At 38.5% G+C, this 22,443-nt stretch overlaps 1 long non-coding RNA gene across 6 annotated transcripts; it reads right to left on the bottom strand.

Annotated features, from left to right (window-relative positions):
* Positions 1–18,811, bottom strand: LOC110925881. 6 transcript variants are annotated; one of them, XR_004883574.1, is made up of 6 exons: positions 18,460–18,809; positions 18,219–18,263; positions 17,893–18,033; positions 1,119–1,331; positions 425–538; positions 1–226 (listed from the first exon to the last, which is right to left on the bottom strand). It is a non-coding gene; the product is annotated as an uncharacterized LOC110925881 (long non-coding RNA). The 6 variants fall into 6 exon arrangements; XR_004883576.1 differs by lacking the exons at positions 1–226; positions 425–538; positions 1,119–1,331 and adding an exon at positions 16,904–17,208 and having other exon boundaries at positions 17,314–18,033; XR_004883578.1 differs by lacking the exons at positions 1–226; positions 425–538; positions 1,119–1,331 and having other exon boundaries at positions 16,894–18,033; positions 18,157–18,266; positions 18,460–18,811.
* Positions 18,812–22,443: the final 3,632 nt, after the last annotated feature.

The raw sequence follows: 22,443 nt of genomic DNA on the forward strand, positions 1-22,443 counted from the left end.
AGATGCCATTCCATTGATCCTTAAGTTGCACGAAATATCATTTGCTTAGTGTAGTCATAAGTAAAAGGTTCAAAATTGCCACTTGTAATATCTTATAAGTACTTCAATACTAAAAAGAAGAGGGCCGACCAGCAAACTTCCTCATCTCACCCATTTCCGCTTTCACATCATAAACGACCAAGTACTCCTCATAAAGACATCTACACAACTCAAGAAATTCAAGAACCTAAAAGACATCATTAGTCACAGTTAGATAGATGGTACAACTCATAGTTTATAAAAAAATAAAATAAAAAACTATTTAGCTTCTCATAATGTGAAAATAATTATGTAGTCTTAATCTTCACTTTGCCAAAGAAACTTAAGGATCTACAATAATGGGAAGTTTAGCATTTCAAAATTTAATTGAAAACATTTGGCTTACTTCAGGAGAGGTTATAAAGCCACCTTTTGCACGCCATGGATATAAGAAACCAGCCTTCGGATTTATCAGGTATTCCTCCATGAACTCAGCAACCGATATTGGACCACCTCTAGGCTGAAAAAGAAAAACAATCAAATTAGAAACCTAACGATAATATATAGCCTTAAAAGTCAAATTTAAATTCAATAATACAAAAAAGTTTACAACATTTAGCATGTGTGTGTCTGGAATCCGGTCTCGTGAACACCAAATATTAAAGGAAGCTTTATAAAGGACACTATTTATTATTATATTTACTTGTGAGCAAGCCTGGAACGTTGTCGTTTATGATTGTCTCCTTTCTTTCATTTTCCTTTTTTTTATTTTGTAATTTTGTAAAGAAAAAGGGGATGACAAAATTCTTATATAAATTCTTATATAAAAGGATTATATAACTTTACCTCCTTTTGAAACAACAACTCATCAAAAATCCTTGTTTCTTAATCAACCCATAACCTTAAAAGATAAATTCTCATAACACATGAACATTTCATCGAACACCTTAAGTGAATAAACATATAGTAACGTTAATTTCCGAATAAGGTATAACATTCTGAACATTCAGAACCGATAATCAAGGAAATCATAACCTTGAAAACAAATATTTTAAAACAAACCAATATCCATTGCAAACAATAAATAAATAAACAAATACCTGCGATGCTATGTATATTGATTATAACATGAGAACGAAGGTTGTGGCTATCCATGACGGCCTCTGGCGGTGGCGTCCATTGCGATTATGCGCTAATCAGCGGCCATATACGGCAATGGAGAACCAACGTTCTGCGGCGACCGTGAGTTACTGCAGCTGGTGATATTTGGTCGTCTATGTAACCATCGTCTCTACTCTGTCTTCCATTACCGTCTGATTGACCAAACACATAAAAGGCCAAACATATTAGGTGAGCAAAAAACTTATACTATCCCCCTTCGGTAGCTTCGGATGATTGACCAGTTTCCAAGATGTAACACCTCGAATTTTTGTGTCCAATGATGTGTTAACACGTGTCATTTGTTTACACGTGGCATCTATAATAAATAAAGGACTAATTTTGACAAACCTTGAAAGTATATAAATTCGAGGGTTATAAATGTCAACAAGGGGTAAATATACTGTATAGTATCCCTAAATAATGCTTAAACCTTCAAACGAATAAATTATAGATCGTACAAAAACAAAACGCGAAAGAAAGTGAGAGATTACAAACTACAGGGGTTAACTGTGTCAACATGTTTAATAATACCTCTGAGTGACCCTTTAACGTTCCAAAGACTTTGTAACGGTATTATACACTCACTAAAATAATATATATGAATTTCGCGAAGTTTCGATATGAAACGAGAAAGTTACGATCGAATTCGTAGAAGAAGGGTTAAAAGCGTCAACAATGAAAGTTAAGGCTTTCCAATATAATTAATAAATAAACGGGGACTTTATAATGCGGGTAAATAACACGAGGCCCCTATCGGTAAATAACCGAGGGCCAAACCGCAAAGTTACCCCTTCAAAAACCGAAAGGTCAGGTAAATCATTACGAAAGATTTCGTTATTAATTACCGGATTCTGATAATCATGACAAAAGATTTTAAAAATCTGAAAAACAGACTTCTCGCGACCCGCGTGAAGGTTAGGCTTAAGTGTAAGCGGGCCGCGAGCCTCCTAAATAACACGCCTAATGTTTAAACTTTAGGCGACCCGCATTATAGTGCATGGGAACTCCCATGCGGGCCGCGTAAAGTGCCCATATGCAGAATTGTTGTAACTACTTGGCTTTTGGAGCTTTTGAACGATCATGAGCCAATAAATGAGGCATGGGCACCCTACATTTGACCCATACACCTTAGGGGACATATGCCCATCATCCATGATCAGTATAGGCTGAGTTGTGATGATCTTGGACCTTAACATTGGCTATAAATAGCAAGGTTGTGAACATAAGTTCATCACACTTAAAACTCGCTCATCTGATCATTCCAAGAGCTCTAAAGCATTCCCCTGTGTTCTTAAGTCTTCTCTTAAGCTTCTGTAAGTAATTCAACCTTTGTGGTTCCACTTTTGCTTAGTATTTAGCTAAAAACCAAACCGTCGTAACTACGGTTTGACTTTACAATAAATCAGTAATGGTTCAGTCTTATGACGAATCAAAAGTGGTTATGAGTTGGTATTTACGTGGGTAATAAACCTCTAAAATGGTTCCCCCTGATCACCACTCTAACTATGTCAAATGTCGAGTCAAACGTGCGGTTAAAAAGTCAACAGAAAGCTATTTTAGCGATTTATGCATAATCTGTAATATATATGTTATGGAACCTGTTTTGACACTTATAAAACATGATAATAAGTAAATAAACTTGTTTGCGCTCGTTTGAATCGATCATTTACTATATTGAACCGGTTCGGAGCCGAAAGTCGCATAAGTTTGACTTTTGCCTTGACTTCAGTTCTGACCCGTTTTAGTGAGGTATAAATATACCTTAGGACTCTCTTAGGACCAGGTCACATGTTGGTATAAACCTCAGTGGTCGGTTCATGAGTTATCCGAGTCTTTTGCGCAATTCCGTCATTCGCCTAAAAGTTGACCGTAACGGCCTTTTAAAATTAAAACGAGTATTTCGGACACGTGAACGGACCAAAACCTTGCTTATTAAATTATAAGCATGTCCTTAAAGTTTCACGTCAATCCGAGGTCTAGAATGAGAGTTATGCTAAAAGGCGCACTTTTAAGAAAGTTTTGTAATTAACGGCGCGATTAGCATAACGCCCATCTAACCCAAGTTTTCGTCACCAAAACTTTTACCCACTGTGGTAAAATAATATTTTGGGAATTTTAAAGATTTTTAATAATTTTTACCTTGCTCATAACCTGCGGTTATGGCTACGGTTCGGTGAATACCGAATATGCCCTTTTTGGCCAAAACGGGAGTTCTACAAGGTCTTTTGACCCGATTCCAGTTGCCACTGGTTTTAAATAATAAATAAAGTATTTTAAGCTTTATAAGCTGTTCGGGAAACTCAGATTTCCTGTAGAACTCGAAAAGCCTTTTTAAAGTCTTTAAAATGACCGAAAAGCCCCTACGGGGCATAATATTAACTTAAACTCGTTACGGGCATTACGGAAGGTATCCTACTGATACCAAAATACTTTTAAGGCATATTGACTTAGGAAATAAGCGTAGGACACTTATGGTTAACCGTTTCGCCTGTTTGCGCACACGGTACGGCTCATGGAACTAGTTTTCGTGCAATAGCCGATACGGGTCAAATTATATTATTTGAACCCCAAAATCCAGAGTATGAACTATAAACCCATATAAAACAAGTCACTGAACTTGTTGGGTCCAAATCATACTCCATTCTCGGTTTTCGCCTTTTCGTGCGAATTAACCATATCTATGTATCGGAATCAACCGGTTTAAGCTACGGCTAATATAAGGACCGTTAGGATTCTAAGAGGTTAATTAAAACCTTCGTTCCAGATTAGAAGCCCCAGTAAAAGCTATCGGTGACTTGATCTAAATTAAGGATTTATACTTGCAAAGGTAAATACTTTAACTTGTTTCCCCTATATGGGCTTGGGTTACGGTATATTAATACCGCTTGATTGAGCATTATATAATTCCATCGCTTAGGTGGTTAATTGATTAAATATGATTGGCTCATTTAAACAGTTTTGTTGCTTATAAGCCTTTGGGGGGTTTAATGACCGTTGTCCCGGATATCATTGGCATCATTTTACGAAATGGCCACGACCATCGACATCCCGGTGTAGGCGTACACCCGGTATAAAGTGTCGACATTAAAAATTAAAAGACGTAGCCGTTGGTTTTTGTACTACGGTTTTACGCAAACGTGGTGTGTCTATAAATCTTTAACCCGGCACGACCCGGGCTACTGAACGCATAAAAGAACATGTAAAACGTTCACAAGATCATTATGAATTTTCCCAAGTTATAAAAGAGTTTGTGCCTTGTGCATTCAAATCAATTTTAAATAAACATTTTCAAATGTGTCAGTTGAATGTATTTACCAGTGTAAACTGACGTATTTTCCCCAAAAAAAGATTAAGTGCAGGTACCTAAACGTAATTGGCTGGTATTAGCTCCCTAGCGTCAGGATAAGCCTCGCAAGCTTGATTGCAGTATCTGATGGAACAATACTTTATGTTTACTTACGATCCACTGTGGATATATTCAACCCCTGTAATACATTTTGATATTACGATCAGAGGTTGAAATTTATATATTTATCTTATGCTTCCGCTGTGCATTATATAATTGTGTGGTTTGACTATATTGTTGCCAACATCGTCACGGTAATCCCCCACCGGGCCCACCGGTGAGACACGTGGAAATCGGGGTGTGACAGGTTGGTATCAGAGCCAACATTGAGTGAATTAAACACTATCCTATTGTGTTTAATCTCAATGACACAATTGCACATACTTGAGTCTAGACAAGAACTTAGGACAAATTCGGATTATTACTCCTTTTTGTCTTTATTTTCGATTTGATTTTTAATAAGTTTTGGAGCAGGAAAATGCCACCTGTTATATTCCGAGGAAGAGGAAGGGGAAGAAGAGGCCGAGGAGAAATCGTGACACATCACGATAGCGAAGCTGGGCCATCTGGTACAAGACATCCTTCGATGACAAGGAGCGAAGAGCCACAACGACGAAGAGATCTTTACGAACCCGCGAGGCATTCCACTTCGCACAGCTCGACGCCATCCTACCGGCACTCCTTTGGGCCAGATTCAGAAAATGATCCCAATAACCCACAACCTTCCTTCATACCTCTACAACGTTCGGTTTCGCACCGGAATTATGACGACCCTACTCCATACTACATAAGTCAGTTTAATCCGGCTGACTACATACAGGAACCTTCAGGTTTTGTTCCATTAGGGCCACAAGACCATTTTTCTGAAGATCCCATGGAGGAGGATGAGGATCCAACTGAACCAGCTCGTGGTACGCCCACGCATCCGATAGAAGTTTCTGATGGGTCATCCTTCCATGGAACGCCCTATCAAGGACCTGACAGTTTCCAAGCGATGTTTGACCGACATGAATGGTACTACACGCCATCTCGACAGACATCTCAACAACCGAGACATCCGCAGGATCCCTCTGAGGATTCACGCTTTGAGGCAGTTACGCCACCACCTCCGCCACCGACACAACCAGTAATACCTGATCCGCCGAGGCGTAGGAGGACAAATGCTCGTATGTCTACACGAGGAGGAGGGGGTATCCACTTCAGCACTCCTCGACATTCTAGTAGTAGCCACTATCCGCCACTACAAGAAGAAGGACCTTCAAGTCCTATACAGGAGGCGAACTCCGCACCAATTGCACGAAATTCGCCACCATTTGGGTATGACCAACCCATACCTGCTTACACGGGTCCAACGGCTTACAACCCGTTCGAACCGTCACAAGCACAATACAACTACGGCTATGAGCGCGACCCATATGTGGTGTCGGCAAGATATAATGCGCGCTACCCTGACGGAGCACATGGAAACATGGGACCACCGGACTACTCAGCTCATGGGTATCCAATACCTCCCAGACCTCCAGTTCCGCATCAAGCGCCACAACCACGTTTCTCTCCTCCTGAACAGGAAGAAATACTCCATCGACTAGATCGTGTTGAGAGAGAGTTCGAGGAAGAGAAGAAAAGCCACCGAGGATTTCTCAAGGGCTTGGCTAACCTACTAAAGGGCAAAAAGAAGAAACGTGACCACTAGCCTTAATAGTTGTACTGCTGTAATTTCTACTTTGAAATAAGTCCCTGCGTGGACAACTTATCGTATTTCAGTCCCTACGTGGACTTATCTTTAGTCCTTGCATGGACACCTATCTTATATTAGTCCCTGCGTGGACTTGTCACTTATTTTAAAAACCTCTGTGAAGGTATGTACTATTTGAAAGACCCGTTTAGGGCAATATGTAATTGTATTTGAGATTTTGGAATATATGTTATGAGTTTTGTTTTAATATATAAAAAATAAATCAAAACCATTCCTTTTATATTCATCTGCCCAAATAAAGAATCTTAAAAGGTGAAACCTAGCTTGGGGTCTTTTAAGATCTAGTCAAGATGGTACGACCTAACTGAAAAGATTCTGATTCCCTGTTAACCTCTGTACGCATGTTAACATTCATGGCAGATGTGATTCGTTATAATCACGCACGTCATTCTTATACAATAATCCTTTAAGGATTTCAAAACCCAACTAAATGATTTATAAATCGCGGGTTAAATCACCAATGAAGGTGATCAATATTATAAAGACATCCATTAGTGATGCAATGCCTACGGGCCAGTATTATAAAGACATCCATTAGTGATGCAATGCCTACGGGCCAGTATTATAAAGACATCCATTAGTGATGCAGTGCCTACGGGCCAGTATTATAAAAACATCCATTAGCGATGCAGTGCCTACGGGCCAGTATTATTAAAACATCCATTAGTGATGTAGTGCCTACGGGCCAATATTATTAAAACATCCGTTAGTGGTGTAGTGCCTACGGGCCAGTACTATAAAACATCCATTTAGTGATGTAGTACCTACGGGCCAACCATATTAAGACATCCATTAGAGGTGTAGTGCCTATGGGCCATAATAATTGTCTTATAAAGACAAAAGGCAGTGGTAGTCTATGACTCTCTGTCAGAAAGAGATAAAAGAACTACGGTTCAACTCTCTATGCCTTTGATTCTCTGAAATCTCGGCTAACATTATAAAACATCATCATGATTAGGCTTTATGCCGCCAATACTATTTATATAGCTGAAATAGGATATATTCAAATCCTAATATTTAATGAAATAAAAAGTTAACCAAATATGGTCTCTGTACCATGGTTGACAAATTGTCATAAAAGACAATCATATAATAATCTCCTAAATTAAAATTTTGTTATCTTCTGTAACAGATTCAAGTTACAATGGCGGATCCCAATGGAGAGAACAGCCACACAAACGAAGATGACTATGACAATGCGTCAGTGCATTTGACAGGCGCACAACTGAAGGCTCTGATTGACAATGCTGTCCAGGCAGCTATTGATCGTCAAAATACTGAGTCTCAAGGCAGAACTGTGTCAAAACCACCCTCTAAACCAAAGACACACTCCAAACCACCCTCTGAACCCAAGAAAGATGACGACAAACATTCGTCTACTGAGCACAGCGTTCATCGCGATAGAGAATATACTGATGCGTCGAGTGCTAAGGGTTGCACCTACAAATACTTTGTATCATGTAAGCCCCGTGAATTTACAGGGGAGAAAGGTGCGGTTGACTGTATCACCTGGCTAGACGAGATGGACACGATAGTGGACATCAGCGGGTGCGCTGAGAGGGACGTGGTTAAGTTTGTGTCCCAGTCATTCAAGGGCGAGGCCCTGGCATGGTGGAGAGCTCTGGTGCAGGCTTCAGGTAAGTCTGCCTTGTACAAAATGTCATGGGGGGAGTTTATTACCCTCATAAAAGAAAACTACTGCCCTCAGCACGAGATCGAGAAGATTGAGACAGATTTCGTCTCACTGGTGATGACAAACCTGGATTGTCAAGCATATCTGACAAGTTTTAACACTATGTCACGTCTGGTGCCATATCTTGTGACACCAGAACCTAGAAGGATTGCCCGTTTCATTGGGGGTTTAGAGCCGGCGATCAAGGCTAGCGTAAAGGCCTCTAGGCCGACGACCTTCAGGTCAGTTACTGACCTCTCCTTGTCTCTTACACTTGATGCTGTCCGTCTGAGGACACTAAGGAACAAGGAGGCTGAAAAGCGAAAACGTGAGGATGATACCTCACGAAAGTCTGGGAAAAAGCACCGTGGAAACGGTGAGGGCAAGAGAGGGTCGGAAGCAAAGAAGGAGGGGCAAGATGATGGAAGACCTCACTGCAAGGTCTGCAAGAAACCTCACTCCGGGAAGTGTAGGTTTGCGTCTGGTTCACAGTCGCAACAAAAGACTCCATCCTGTGGGCTATGCAAGTCCAAGGATCACAAGACAGTGGAGTGCAAAAAGATAAAGGATGCAACCTGCTATAATTGTAATGAGAAGGGGCATATAAAGAGTAATTGCCCGAAGTATGCCAAGAAGGCGGAAGAGACGAAGAAGTCGAATGCGAGAGTTTTTCGCTTGGATGCAAAGGAAGCGGTTAAGGACGACAATGTGCTTACAGGTACTTTTCTCGTAAATAATATATTTGCAAGAGTACTGTTCGATTCTGGCGCTGATAAATCCTTTGTAGACCAGAAATTTTGCCAACTACTAAATATGCCTATCAAAACCCTTGACGTGAAATACGAAGTAGAGTTAGCAGACGGCACGATAGAAACCGTCTCAACTGTTCTAGAAGGATGTGAAATGTCCATTAGGAACCATTCTTTTCCTTTATCTCTACTTCCTTTCAAATTAGCGGGTTTTGACATTGTGCTAGGCATGGACTGGTTATCCCGTAATCAGGCCCAAATCATCTGCGGCAAGAGGCAGATAGTTTTAAAGACTCCGAGTGGTGAATCTCTTACCATTCGAGGAGATACGCATCACGGATTGCCCGAAGACGTATCAATGCTGAAAGCTTCAAGGTGTTTGAACAGAGGCTGTGTAATTTACATGGCTCAGGTGATAATAGAAGAACCAAAGCCGAAGATCGAGGATCTTCCTGTCATTTCTGAATACCCCGAGGTTTTTCCTGAAGAACTACCTGGTTTGCCACCAGATAGACAAGTGGAGTTCAGAATAGACATCATTCCTGGAGCGGCTCCGGTAGCAAGAGCACCTTACAGATTAGCTCCGACGGAAATGAAAGAACTGAGAACCCAGTTGGATGAACTGCTGGCGAAAGGTTTTATCAGACCTAGTTCATCTCCCTGGGGAGCTCCTGTCCTATTTGTAAAGAAGAAGGACGGATCGATGCGGTTGTGCATCGACTATAGAGAACTGAATAAAGTTACCATAAAGAATAGATATCCTTTACCAAGGATCGATGATCTATTTGATCAGCTGCAAGGAGCAAGCTACTTTTCCAAGATCGACTTGAGGTCGGGTTATCATCAACTAAGGGTCAGAGATGAAGATGTACATAAGACAGCATTTAGGACTCGCTATGGTCATTACGAGTTCCTTGTGATGCCTTTTGGGCTCACAAATGCACCGGCTGCGTTCATGGATCTCATGAATCGCGTTTGCAAGCCATACTTGGACAAATTCGTCATAGTCTTCATCGACGATATCCTTATCTATTCCAAGAATCAAGATGACCACGAGAAGCACCTTCGTTGCATTCTCGAATTACTACAGCGTGAGAAACTCTACGCCAAATTCGCGAAATGTGAATTCTGGCTAAGAGAGGTTCAATTTTTAGGACACGTTGTGAGTGAGCGTGGTATCCAAGTGGATCCCGCTAAGGTAGAGGCAGTCATGAACTGGCAAGAGCCAAAGACGCCTACCGAAATTCGTAGTTTCCTGGGTTTGGCAGGATACTACCGAAGGTTTATTGAGAACTTTTCAAGGATTGCTGCACCCTTGACTTCTTTGACCAAGAAGAAAGAAAAGTACATTTGGGGCCCAAAGCAGCAAGAGTCCTTTGAAATACTGAAGCAGAAGCTGAGCAACGCACCTGTGTTAACCTTACCTGAGGGTACAGATGAATTCGTAGTTTACTGCGATGCATCACACACGGGCATGGGGTGTGTGCTTATGCAAAAAGGCAAGGTGATTGCCTATGCTTCAAGGCAATTAAAGGTGCATGAAAAGAATTACACCACCCATGATTTGGAGTTGGGTGCCGTTGTATTTGCACTAAAGTTGTGGAGACATTACCTTTATGGTATTAAATTTGTGATTTATTCTGATCACAAAAGCCTCCAGCACCTGTTCAACCAGAAGGAGTTGAACATGAGACAGCGCCGTTGGATGGAAACCCTGAATGATGATGACTGTGAAATCAGGTACCATCCCGGCAAGGCGAATGTGGTCGCCGATGCCTTGAGCAGGAAGGAAAGGGTAAAACCCATTCGAATCAATGCCAAGAGCATTGAGGTTAAAAATAATTTGATGGAAAGGATATTAGCTGCGCAGCGTGAGGCTGTGTTGGAAACTAATTATCCTAATGAAAAGCTGGGAGTAACTGAGGAGCAGTTGACTCTTAGCAAGGATGGAATTCTTAGACTGAACGGACGTATATGGGTTCCGATATATGGAGGACTACGAGATGTTGTTCTCCAGGAAGCCCATAGTTCCAAATACTCAGTCCATCCTGGTGCTGACAAAATGTACCAAGACTTAAAGGCAAATTATTGGTGGATAGGCTTGAAAAAGTCTGTAGCCGCCCACGTAGCAAAGTGCTTGACTTGTGCTCAAGTCAAGGCCGAGCACCAAAAGCCATCTGGCTTGCTACAACAGCCTGAACTTCCCGAGTGGAAGTGGGAATGCGTAACTATGGACTTCATAACCAAGTTACCCAAAACCAAGAAAGGAAACGATACAATATGGGTCATAGTCGATAGGCTGACTAAATCAGCTCATTTTCTACCCATCAAGGAGACGTATAGCTCCGATATGTTAGCCCAACTTTATGTTGATAAGATTGTAGCCTTACACGGCATACCTGTGTCTATTATCTCTGACAGGGATACTAGATACACATCTCACTTCTGGAAAAGTTTCCAGCAATCTTTGGGCACGCGTTTAAACTTTAGTACGGCTTACCATCCACAAACGGACGGTCAAAGTGAGCGTACTATCCAAACGCTAGAAGACATGCTTCGTGCATGTGCGATCGATTTAGGTGGTAACTGGGATAAAAACCTACCCCTGATCGAATTCTCCTACAATAATAGCTACCACACCAGCATAAAGGCTGCGCCTTTTGAGGCATTATATGGTAGGAAATGCAGATCGCCTGTTTGTTGGGCGGAAGTAGGGGAGGTCCAATTATCGGGACCAGAGATTGTTTTCCAGACGACGGACAAGATTGTCCAGATCCGGGAACGTCTTAAGGCTGCCCGCGATAGGCAGAAGAGCTACGCTGATCCAAAGCGTAAGGATTTTCACTTCGAAGTGGGTGAAAAAGTATTACTTAAGGTGTCACCCTGGAAGGGGGTGATGCGTTTCGGCAAGAAAGGCAAACTGAGTCCGAGATACATAGGACCTTTTGAGGTCATTGAACGGGTCGGATCAGTCGCCTATAAGTTGAACTTGCCTGAAGAGCTCAATGGAATTCACAATGTGTTCCACATCTGCAATCTCAAAAAGTGTTTCGCCGACGAATCGTTGGTGATTCCACACACAGATGTGCATATAGATGAGAGCTTAAAGTTCATAGAAAAACCTTTGTCAATTGAAGATCGACAGGTGAAGAAGCTTCGCAGAAAGCACGTACCGATTGTAAAAGTCAAATGGGATGCTCGTAGAGGTCCTGAATATACGTGGGAAGTCGAAGCTACAATGAAAGAAAAATACCCCTATTTATTTGAGTAAATCTCGGGTCGAGATTTATTTTAAGGGGGTGAGGATGTAACACCTCGAATTTTTTTGTCCAATGATGTGTTAACACGTGTCATTTGTTTACACGTGGCATCTATAATAAATAAAGGACTAATTTTGACAAACCTTGAAAGTATATAAATTCGAGGGTTATAAATGTCAACAAGGGGTAAATATACTGTATAGTATCCCTAAATAATGCTTAAACCTTCAAACGAATAAATTATAGATCGTACAAAAACAAAACGCGAAAGAAAGTGAGAGATTACAAACTACAGGGGTTAACTGTGTCAACATGTTTAATAATACCTCTGAGTGACCCTTTAACGTTCCAAAGACTTTGTAACGGTATTATACACTCACTAAAATAATATATATGAATTTCGCGAAGTTTCGATATGAAACGAGAAAGTTACGATCGAATTCGTAGAAGAAGGGTTAAAAGCGTCAACAATGAAAGTTAAGGCTTTCCAATATAATTAATAAATAAACCGGGGACTTTATAATGCGGGTAAATAACACGAGGCCCCTATCGGTAAATAACCGAGGGCCAAACCGCAAAGTTACCCCTTCAAAAACCGAAAGGTCAGGTAAATCATTACGAAAGATTTCGTTATTAATTACCGGATTCTGATAATCATGACAAAAGATTTTAAAAATCTGAAAAACAGACTTCTCGCGACCCGCGTGAAGGTTAGGCTTAAGTGTAAGCGAGCCGCGAGCCTCCTAAATAACACGCCTAATGTTTAAACTTTAGGCGACCCGCATTATAGTGCATGGGAACTCCCATGCGGGCCGCGTAAAGTGCCCAGATGCAGAATTGTTGTAACTACTTGGCTTTTGGAGCTTTTGAACGATCATGAGCCAATAAATGAGGCATGGGCACCCTACATTTGACCCATACACCTTAGGGGACATATGCCCATCATCCATGATCAGTATAGGCTGAGTTGTGATGATCTTGGACCTTAACATTGGCTATAAATAGCAAGGTTGTGAACATAAGTTCATCACACTTAAAACTCACTCATCTGATCATTCCAAGAGCTCTAAAGCATTCCCCTGTGTTCTTAAGTCTTCTCTTAAGCTTCTGTAAGTAATTCAACCTTTGTGGTTCCACATTTGCTTAGTATTTAGCTAAAAACCAAACCGTCGTAACTACGGTTTGACTTTACAATAAATCAGTAATGGTTCAGTCTTATGACGAATCAAAAGTGGTTATGAGTTGGTATTTACGTGGGTAATAAACCTCTAAAATGGTTCCCCCTGATCACCACTCTAACTATGTCAAATGTCGAGTCAAACGTGCGGTTAAAAAGTCAACAGAAAGCTATTTTAGCGATTTATGCATAATCTGTAATATATATGTTATGGAACCTGTTTTGACACTTATAAAACATGATAATAAGTAAATAAACTTGTTTGCGCTCGTTTGAATCGATCATTTACTATATTGAACCGGTTCGGAGCCGAAAGTCGCATAAGTTTGACTTTTGCCTTGACTTCAGTTCTGACCCGTTTTAGTGAGGTATAAATATACCTTAGGACTCTCTTAGGACCAGGTCACATGTTGGTATAAACCTCAGTGGTCGGTTCATGAGTTATCCGAGTCTTTTGCGCAATTCCGTCATTCGCCTAAAAGTTGACCGTAACGGCCTTTTAAAATTAAAACGAGTATTTCGGACACGTGAACGGACCAAAACCTTGCTTATTAAATTATAAGCATGTCCTTAAAGTTTCACGTCAATCCGAGGTCTAGAATGAGAGTTATGCTAAAAGGCGCACTTTTAAGAAAGTTTTGTAATTAACGGCGCGATTAGCATAACGCCCATCTAACCCAAGTTTTCGTCACCAAAACTTTTACCCACTGTGGTAAAATAATATTTTGGGAATTTTAAAGATTTTTAATAATTTTTACCTTGCTCATAACCTGCGGTTATGGCTACGGTTCGGTGAATACCGAATATGCCCTTTTTGGCCAAAACGGGAGTTCTACAAGGTCTTTTGACCCGATTCCAGTTGCCACTGGTTTTAAATAATAAATAAAGTATTTTAAGCTTTATAAGCTGTTCGGGAAACTCAGATTTCCTGTAGAACTCGAAAAGCCTTTTTAAAGTCTTTAAAATGACCGAAAAGCCCCTACGGGGCATAATATTAACTTAAACTCGTTACGGGCATTACGGAAGGTATCCTACTGATACCAAAATACTTTTAAGGCATATTGACTTAGGAAATAAGCGTAGGACACTTATGGTTAACCGTTTCGCCTGTTTGCGCACACGGTACGGCTCATGGAACTAGTTTTCGTGCAATAGCCGATACGGGTCAAATTATATTATTTGAACCCCAAAATCCAGAGTATGAACTATAAACCCATATAAAACAAGTCACTGAACTTGTTGGGTCCAAATCATACTCCATTCTCGGTTTTCGCCTTTTCGTGCGAATTAACCATATCTATGTATCGGAATCAACCGGTTTAAGCTACGGCTAATATAAGGACCGTTAGGATTCTAAGAGGTTAATTAAAACCTTCGTTCCAGATTAGGAGCCCCAGTAAAAGCTATCGGTGACTTGATCTAAATTAAGGATTTATACTTGCAAAGGTAAATACTTTAACTTATTTCCCCTATATGGGCTTGGGTTACGGTATATTAATACCGCTTGATTGAGCATTATATAATTCCATCGCTTAGGTGGTTAATTGATTAAATATGATTGGCTCATTTAAACAGTTTTGTTGCTTATAAGCCTTTGGGGGGTTTAATGACCGTTGTCCCGGATATCATTGGCATCATTTTACGAAATGGCCACGACCATCGACATCCCGGTGTAGGCGTACACCCGGTATAAAGTGTCGACATTAAAAATTAAAAGACGTAGCCGTTGGTTTTTGTACTACGGTTTTACGCAAACGTGGTGTGTCTATAAATCTTTAACCCGGCACGACCCGGGCTACTGAACGCATAAAAGAACATGTAAAACGTTCACAAGATCATTATGAATTTTCCCAAGTTATAAAAGAGTTTGTGCCTTGTGCATTCAAATCAATTTTAAATAAACATTTTCAAATGTGTCAGTTGAATGTATTTACCAGTGTAAACTGACGTATTTTCCCCAAAAAAAGATTAAGTGCAGGTACCTAAACGTAATTGGCTGGTATTAGCTCCCTAGCGTCAGGATAAGCCTCGCAAGCTTGATTGCAGTATCTGATGGAACAATACTTTATGTTTACTTACGATCCACTGTGGATATATTCAACCCCTGTAATACATTTTGATATTACAATCAGAGGTTGAAATTTATATATTTATCTTATGCTTCCGCTGTGCATTATATAATTGTGTGGTTTGACTATATTGTTGCCAACATCGTCACGGTAATCCCCCACCGGGCCCACCGGTGAGACACGTGGAAATCGGGGTGTGACACAAGAAAACCACAAGTTGACTCAAAAAAATCAAAATGCATATATAGTAGCAGTGAATCAATTTGGTTCGGTCAAACAGGTTCTGACCAAACCAATACACCGCCTCTTTAAAAATATTTAAAAACATAATATTGATTCTTAATCATTTCGACACTATAAGATTTTTTTCTTATTCATTCTGTGTATACCGATTTTCTTTTTTATCTTTTTTATTATGACAAATGAAGCAATGAAACCAAACAAAACCAACAAATGCATGGATAAAACTACATTTGAATAAATTATAGCCTGTTTTAATTGTTTTGCAACCATAAAAGTTAAAACGACATATTGGCTATGAGTCAATTCAGGCAAAAGGGTGACTTAAAAAAAACAGCCCCTATCCCCTCACCTAAAACATTTTATACAACGCTTACAAAATATTCATTTAGTGGACGATCCACAAGTAGATTGGGTGATTTTGGTTCTTCATGTTCCGTTATAGGGATACCGATTATCCTGCAACAATTATATTATTCCATAAAATAAATACATTTGTTAAATCAATTGCAAATTCACTATTTCGGCCTAAGAAAACAAATGCAATCCCTAGAATATGACACTGATAACCCAAGTTCCGGATATTGATCAACACAACACATACAAAATGCATCAATGAATCAAAAAAAATGAACCAGCGATCAGATCAATATTGGTTCTAATTAACTTGAATGTTAAAGAATGCTACAACCACAGTTCAAGATTTTAACAATACAAAGCAAATGTCATGGATTAGATATTTTCAATCCTCTAACTACATCTCATCCAACACGGATTCACCGACGAAAAAAGAAAATAACATGAATTAACTTGAAATGAATACTAAATCGTTATTAAAAACCTTTGATCTCCTAAATCCGATCAATTAAATCATCTAAGCTACGTACTTTGCAAGTTAGATCAAAAAGAAATTAACTGAAATAATTGAAATAAGTACTAACCATAACTAAAGACTATGAATGTAACCAAATCTGAAAATGGATGGTTAAAAAAACCCTAATCTGAGCAAAAAATATTGAGGAAGATAATTGTAAGATTAACATCAAATCAATAAACAATTAGCAAATGAGTTCAACAAAATATACGAAGATAAGAGAAAGTAGCATTGGAGAATTTGAACAAAAAATGGGGAAACACCTTACAACAATTGACATACAACATACTTTGATTTCATGAGCCTGAGAGAGCGGTGACCTTCAAACTGATTGAAGAAGTTGCAAAAATGAAATGGAAGAGAGAAATATTTTCTCAAATGTAGATGATTGCGAACATTTAGGGGTTTTGATATGAAATTCATTTGAAAAAGGAAACGATTTTATAATTTTGGCAAGATTGAGGGCGGATTGTTTGAGAAGCTATGTGAAGGTAAAGAATGAGAAAAGGTATTGGCGCTCAAAACCAATTCTCAGCCATATGGTAGCGTCTATTCATTTGCCGCTCAAACAAAGAATTGGAGAAGCAATTAGATGCCACGTGGCATCTGTTATATTTTCTTTGTTAAGACATTGTAATACATTTAATCCAATAAAACAAAATTTCAATTTTCCATGTGTTATGAAACAATGATTCTGTTACAACACTCCCCGACGATTCCGCCATGTTTTGTTGTTTTACGTGGTCGGGGTGTGACATTGTGCAAGTTACAACATCCGGATAATATCCTCTCCTTAACATATCCTCAAACACTTGGTGTGCATGATAAAGGTCCTCATATATGATTTGATAACATGGGCACAACTGCACAAGTCTGAAGAATATATCTAAACAGAAACTGGTTAATTCGGAATAAATAACAACAGGAAATCAAAATTGAAAAAGAAAATAGGAAAGTACTACTTCTTTTGGAACATTATCCACTATACTACCTGTCAGAAAACAATGAACTGGACACAAAGCACTTTGGCCGTTCACTTAATGGACCGCATTGATCCGTCTCCATGTATTGATTCAAAGTTCTTGTTAATATAATCTCATATCCTCATTAACTTCCTTTATAAAAGCTTCCACTCGTTGTTCATTTCATCAGCATTGTAGTGCTTATACTATGGTGAATAACTGATATTGTTCTGAATTATGTGACTTCTCTTCAATCCCAAAAGAAACACCATAACTAAAACCATCTTCCACTATTACACATGAAGTCGAAAAGCCAGTGCCAACAACCATACTTTATTTTGGCACATAAACCACAAATTCCCCCAAAAAGATCCTCTTTTAATTGCCTCTAATTAACCATCAACAACCTCTTAAAATATACAAAACTGAAAACAACAAAACGGAGCCTAATAATCTACACAAAACCCTGGACATGTAACTTCATCATACACCAATTACCACTTCGAATAAACGAAAGATCAAAACTTTCCATCAACCAAAGATTGAATCTTGTAAAAGAGATGGAATCCGGAGAACAATTACTGTGATCTGTGTAATACGAATCATACCTTGTGTATCAAAAATCATGATCCAAATTGAAGATGCGGTGTAACCTCCCGGAAACAAAAAAGTGTGAGAATATAGATGCAATTAAGAGTTCGAGGGTTATCATAACTTACCGATCCAATTAGTCGATTAGGGGTCAAAATCTGATACATGAATAAGAAAGAATAATAATTAGAATAAAGAAACAAAAAAAAAAAACAAAGCTGTTTTAACCAGAATAAACTAAACACCCACAAAAATCCTAACCAAAGCGTCATCACACAAACCTAATTATCTGATTAATAAACCCATCATTAACTTATTGTATGGTTTCGATGCTCTTGCTCACCTCCTCTAGCTTCTTCATCCTCTCCTTCTCGCTTTTGCTAACCAGCTTCTTAACATAAACACATAAATAGTCAGTTTTATTTTTTTGTTTCTTCATAAAAGGGTGTTTTTTTTCCCATGAATGTTAAGATTAACCTCCATTAATCTTGTAATTAGATGTAACGATTGATCACAATTATCCAGTTTCATAAATAATTTCTAAAACCTAAAAACATAAATCAAACACTAAACTCATACCCTACCATGTGGATCTGTAGAAAATTGCATTTCATATTGCTGAGTGTCCAATTAAGTGAACTCTTTGCGATTAGGGTTTGCGATGAAAGATTGAAACCTTCTTTGCAGGAACACGTAATAATACCGATTGTGGGAAGAGAACTGGTTAGTTTTTTCAAGAGACAGTGTGAGATCGATAGATAGATTCAACATAATTGTGAAATGAAAAGCTTTTGATAGGCACTGAATCGGATTATAAGATGATATCGCCACCGATGCATTAGATGAGTTTTAGGGTTTGTGAATGTGTGATGGCTGATGAAAAAGGGGGAAAGAAAATATGTCGGCTGAAAAGAAAAAGTTTGAGCGCCTAAACCAAAGTAATATGGCGTAAGAAAAGGACAGGTGGCAATAATAGGTTTAAGTGGTTGACAAGTGGCAAAAGATGTTTTGCTTTAATATAAAGTATAGATAAGTTGTTGATGGAGAAAAGTGAAAACCAAATTCGCATTGAAACATACCTAAATTTGATGTGGTAACGCAAATGGCATATTATTATTATACTAGTAATTGTACCCGCCGCGCGTTGCGGCGGCGTCGAAACATACAGTAACTCGAATTTATTCCATCGAATAAAAACGTATTATATTTGACCTGACTTGTTTCCGAACAAAATTTACGTCAAAACGTAAATCAACTGAAAACGTACATAAAAATAGGCATGAACGTATTATATTTGACCCTAGTTAAAAAAATGATGTTGAAACGTAAACCAACTTAAGAAAGAAGAAAACAAAAGCGACACGTGCACTTTAATTATTGGTACAAATAGCTATAGTAATAAATGAGTATTACCAAGAAAGGATGAAAGAAAAAAACAAACAAAAGTAAAAGGATCAAAGTGTAAAAATTAAAGCAGAAACCTAATTTGTAAATTGCACCGACATTCTTCTTTAATATATAGATAATATATCAAAACATAAAGCATGTTTGCACTAGTGATCTTTTGAAGTTTAGAATTTGTACCTTGCTTTGGAGTTAGAGATTGAAACTTTGATAACTGTGTTATTTTTTCTTTTCTTTTTATATAGGATTGTTTTGTTGTTTTGCATTTTTTTTTTATGGTTTTGTTTTAATGATCTAATATTTCATAACATGGTGATGAATGGTACTACTTTTTTTTGTGGTTTTTTTTTTATCTTTTCATAGTAAAGTTTTGAGATTTTTTATTTTACTAACAAAACTTTGATTTCTAATAATTTGTCACAAAAGTTAAATTTGTTTAGTTTTTTATTAGTTTTTGTTTTACTTTTTTTCTTGGATTTGGTCGCCGTTTGGTGATAAAATTTGGTATCTCAGGTTTCTACCCCATCGACTTTCTAATACGTGTCGCTATAAATTCAACTTTGTCTACGTTTTACTTTACTTGAGTCATTTAGTGTTAGAAATTCGTGTTTTTTGAGTTTTTTTTCTCGACTTTGATCGTCGTTTGGTTGCTACTTGGCACGATTTTACGCCCCATGCCCCCGCAACGCGGGGGCTTAATACTAGTTGATATGAAATGACACGCACCATTCATCAAGTATTCAAGTGTTGGTGCCTATGTAAATTTATCACAATAAATGTTGATGAAGATGGAAGATGTGTCATGAATGTCTAAAAGTTCCAATCAATAAATCTAAAATTTGTGAAGATATTAAAAGTTATAGCAAGAATCGTTCGAGGGTAGGAGGCCTGGATTGGTCTAGGTGTGAAGGTGTATGGTCCTAAATCATGCGCCGACCATACAAGTCAATTTCAGGTCTCGCACGAGACCATACCAAAATTAAACTAAATTGCTAAATTTCCCGACCTCGCGCCGGCTAAACAGATGCGTTCCAAGCCGCGCGCGAGGTCAAGACTAAGACGAGAGCAGTTTTTACACTTAGCTCCTATGGCTAACGACTTGATTTTTGTTAGTTAGAAGTTCAAACACCCGAATTGAAGCACTGTTTCGTCGTTTAAAGCACTGTTTCGATGTAAGTTTTACATCAATAGACTCGTATTCTCGTTCTGATCAAAAGCGCGAAAACATAGAGTTTTCCGAAAAAACCTGCTAGTGGAGGAAGACCGGAAGTACCCTCAAAAAAAGGAACCTTTGCTCTCCTCATCGGTTTGTAATTTGGAAAAAACTGAACTCCGTTATGTTTTTTTAACGGCAGACTATTTTACAAACAAAATGGAAGAGTTCGGATTATTGTGGATAATTAATTGAGTTGAGATTATTATCGGCAAAAAAAAAGACATTTCAGATTATTAAAATCCAATTTGCCAAAAAAAATAAAAAAATAAAAAAATAAAAGATGTAGTTCTACTTTATGAAGTAAAAAAGTGTTACCTTTTATATGTACCTATGTTAAACAACTAAATAAGCATGATGTACAAGTCTAAATGCTAAGAAGATGAGACCATAATAAGTGAGTGTACCTCTAAAAATAAAGGCACTGGGACACCTTCAACTGTTCAGCAATAATATAGCTGTTGATGGAGAAAAGAAGAAACCAAATTCACATTTAAATTCTTCTTTTGGATATCAAATACTACATATTGTGTAGGCCTATCTTGTTTGTAGCACCATATATAAAGCACAACGTCCTATAATGGCGTGTACGCTATGTATTAAAAAGTATGAAACATACCCGCATATGGCATGTTGATATCATATGACACATCGTTTAATGGTACCTACACATATTACAAGCATACATGTGTGTTTAATATAAAACCAGTTCTAACTAGAGGATTACGAAAACTGGATAAGCACTTGTACATATGTAGTTTTAAATAGTTGACCACGGTGCTACTCACCGGATATAATGTAAGAGAGAGAGAGAGAGAGAGAGAGAGAGAGAGAGAGAGAGAGAGAGAGAGAGAGTCTATATTATGCAGTTACATAAACTACTTAATGTATCACATTTAAAGCAATATGTACACGTTTATAAACGGTTTTTGGTGGTTCTCACAGTTCTATACCTAGAAAGTCTCTATATAAGTAAAAATTATATATATATGCACGTGTTAACATATGGGTTTGAGTTTTGTTAATATATCCATAGAAATGTGAATAACATATGCTACATAAGTATACATAAAATACTAGATTTGAGTCCGGGAAGTTTCTATACAGAACACTAAATATTGCGAGAACACGCAGAACAAAATGAATCATTCATTTTTTCAATCCTAAAAACCTAATAAGTAGAGACAATTGTTACAAATATAAGATTTGTTGTTTCTCACGCTAGAATTCAAAACAGAATATGAAAAATTTTCAATTCTTATATAACCTACACATATGTAGGTTGAATTACCTACATGTATGTAGGCTATGTGGAAGTAAAAATATATAGGTTTTTTATGTATAAATAATACATATATGAATGTAAGAAACATAAAATGTTAAAAATATGAACCTTATATCCCAAAATTTAGTGATTTAGAGTTGTTCTTTTTGTTCTCATAATAATTAGTGTTGTGTAATAATTATCATCCTAAGTCTATATACAATAGAAGTATATATATCTTTAAAGACCAGTAAAACACTTAGACCATACGGAGTGGGCGTGGAAGCCACTCCACGCCGGGTACACCAACCCGTGGGTGGCGTGGGGGAGGGGGTGGGAGGTTTTTCACTGGCTTTGAGGGGCTTGTGGGGTGTGATGTGGCGGATGTTGGTTGGCTTTGGCATTATATTAATGTTTTTTTTTTTAATTTTTCTAAATATATAATAAATACAAAAGGTGTGTGTTATGTGTCGAATAACGCCACCCTTTCACGCCCCGTCCCACTCCTCTCATTTCTGCACCACGTCACTTTTCTGACGCATCTGCCACATGTCGAATAACGCCATCTTTTCAAACCCCTTCACTTCAAATGGTCTTACATTGGCCCAGAGCCGACCCAGAGCAAGTGCTGGGTGGGCGACCGCTCTGGGCCCAAATCAAAATAGGGCCCAAAATATCAGTCTGTCA

The sequence above is a fragment of the Helianthus annuus genome, chromosome 2 (genome assembly GCF_002127325.2).
Source record: "Helianthus annuus cultivar XRQ/B chromosome 2, HanXRQr2.0-SUNRISE, whole genome shotgun sequence".
Taxonomy (NCBI): domain Eukaryota; kingdom Viridiplantae; phylum Streptophyta; class Magnoliopsida; order Asterales; family Asteraceae; genus Helianthus; species Helianthus annuus.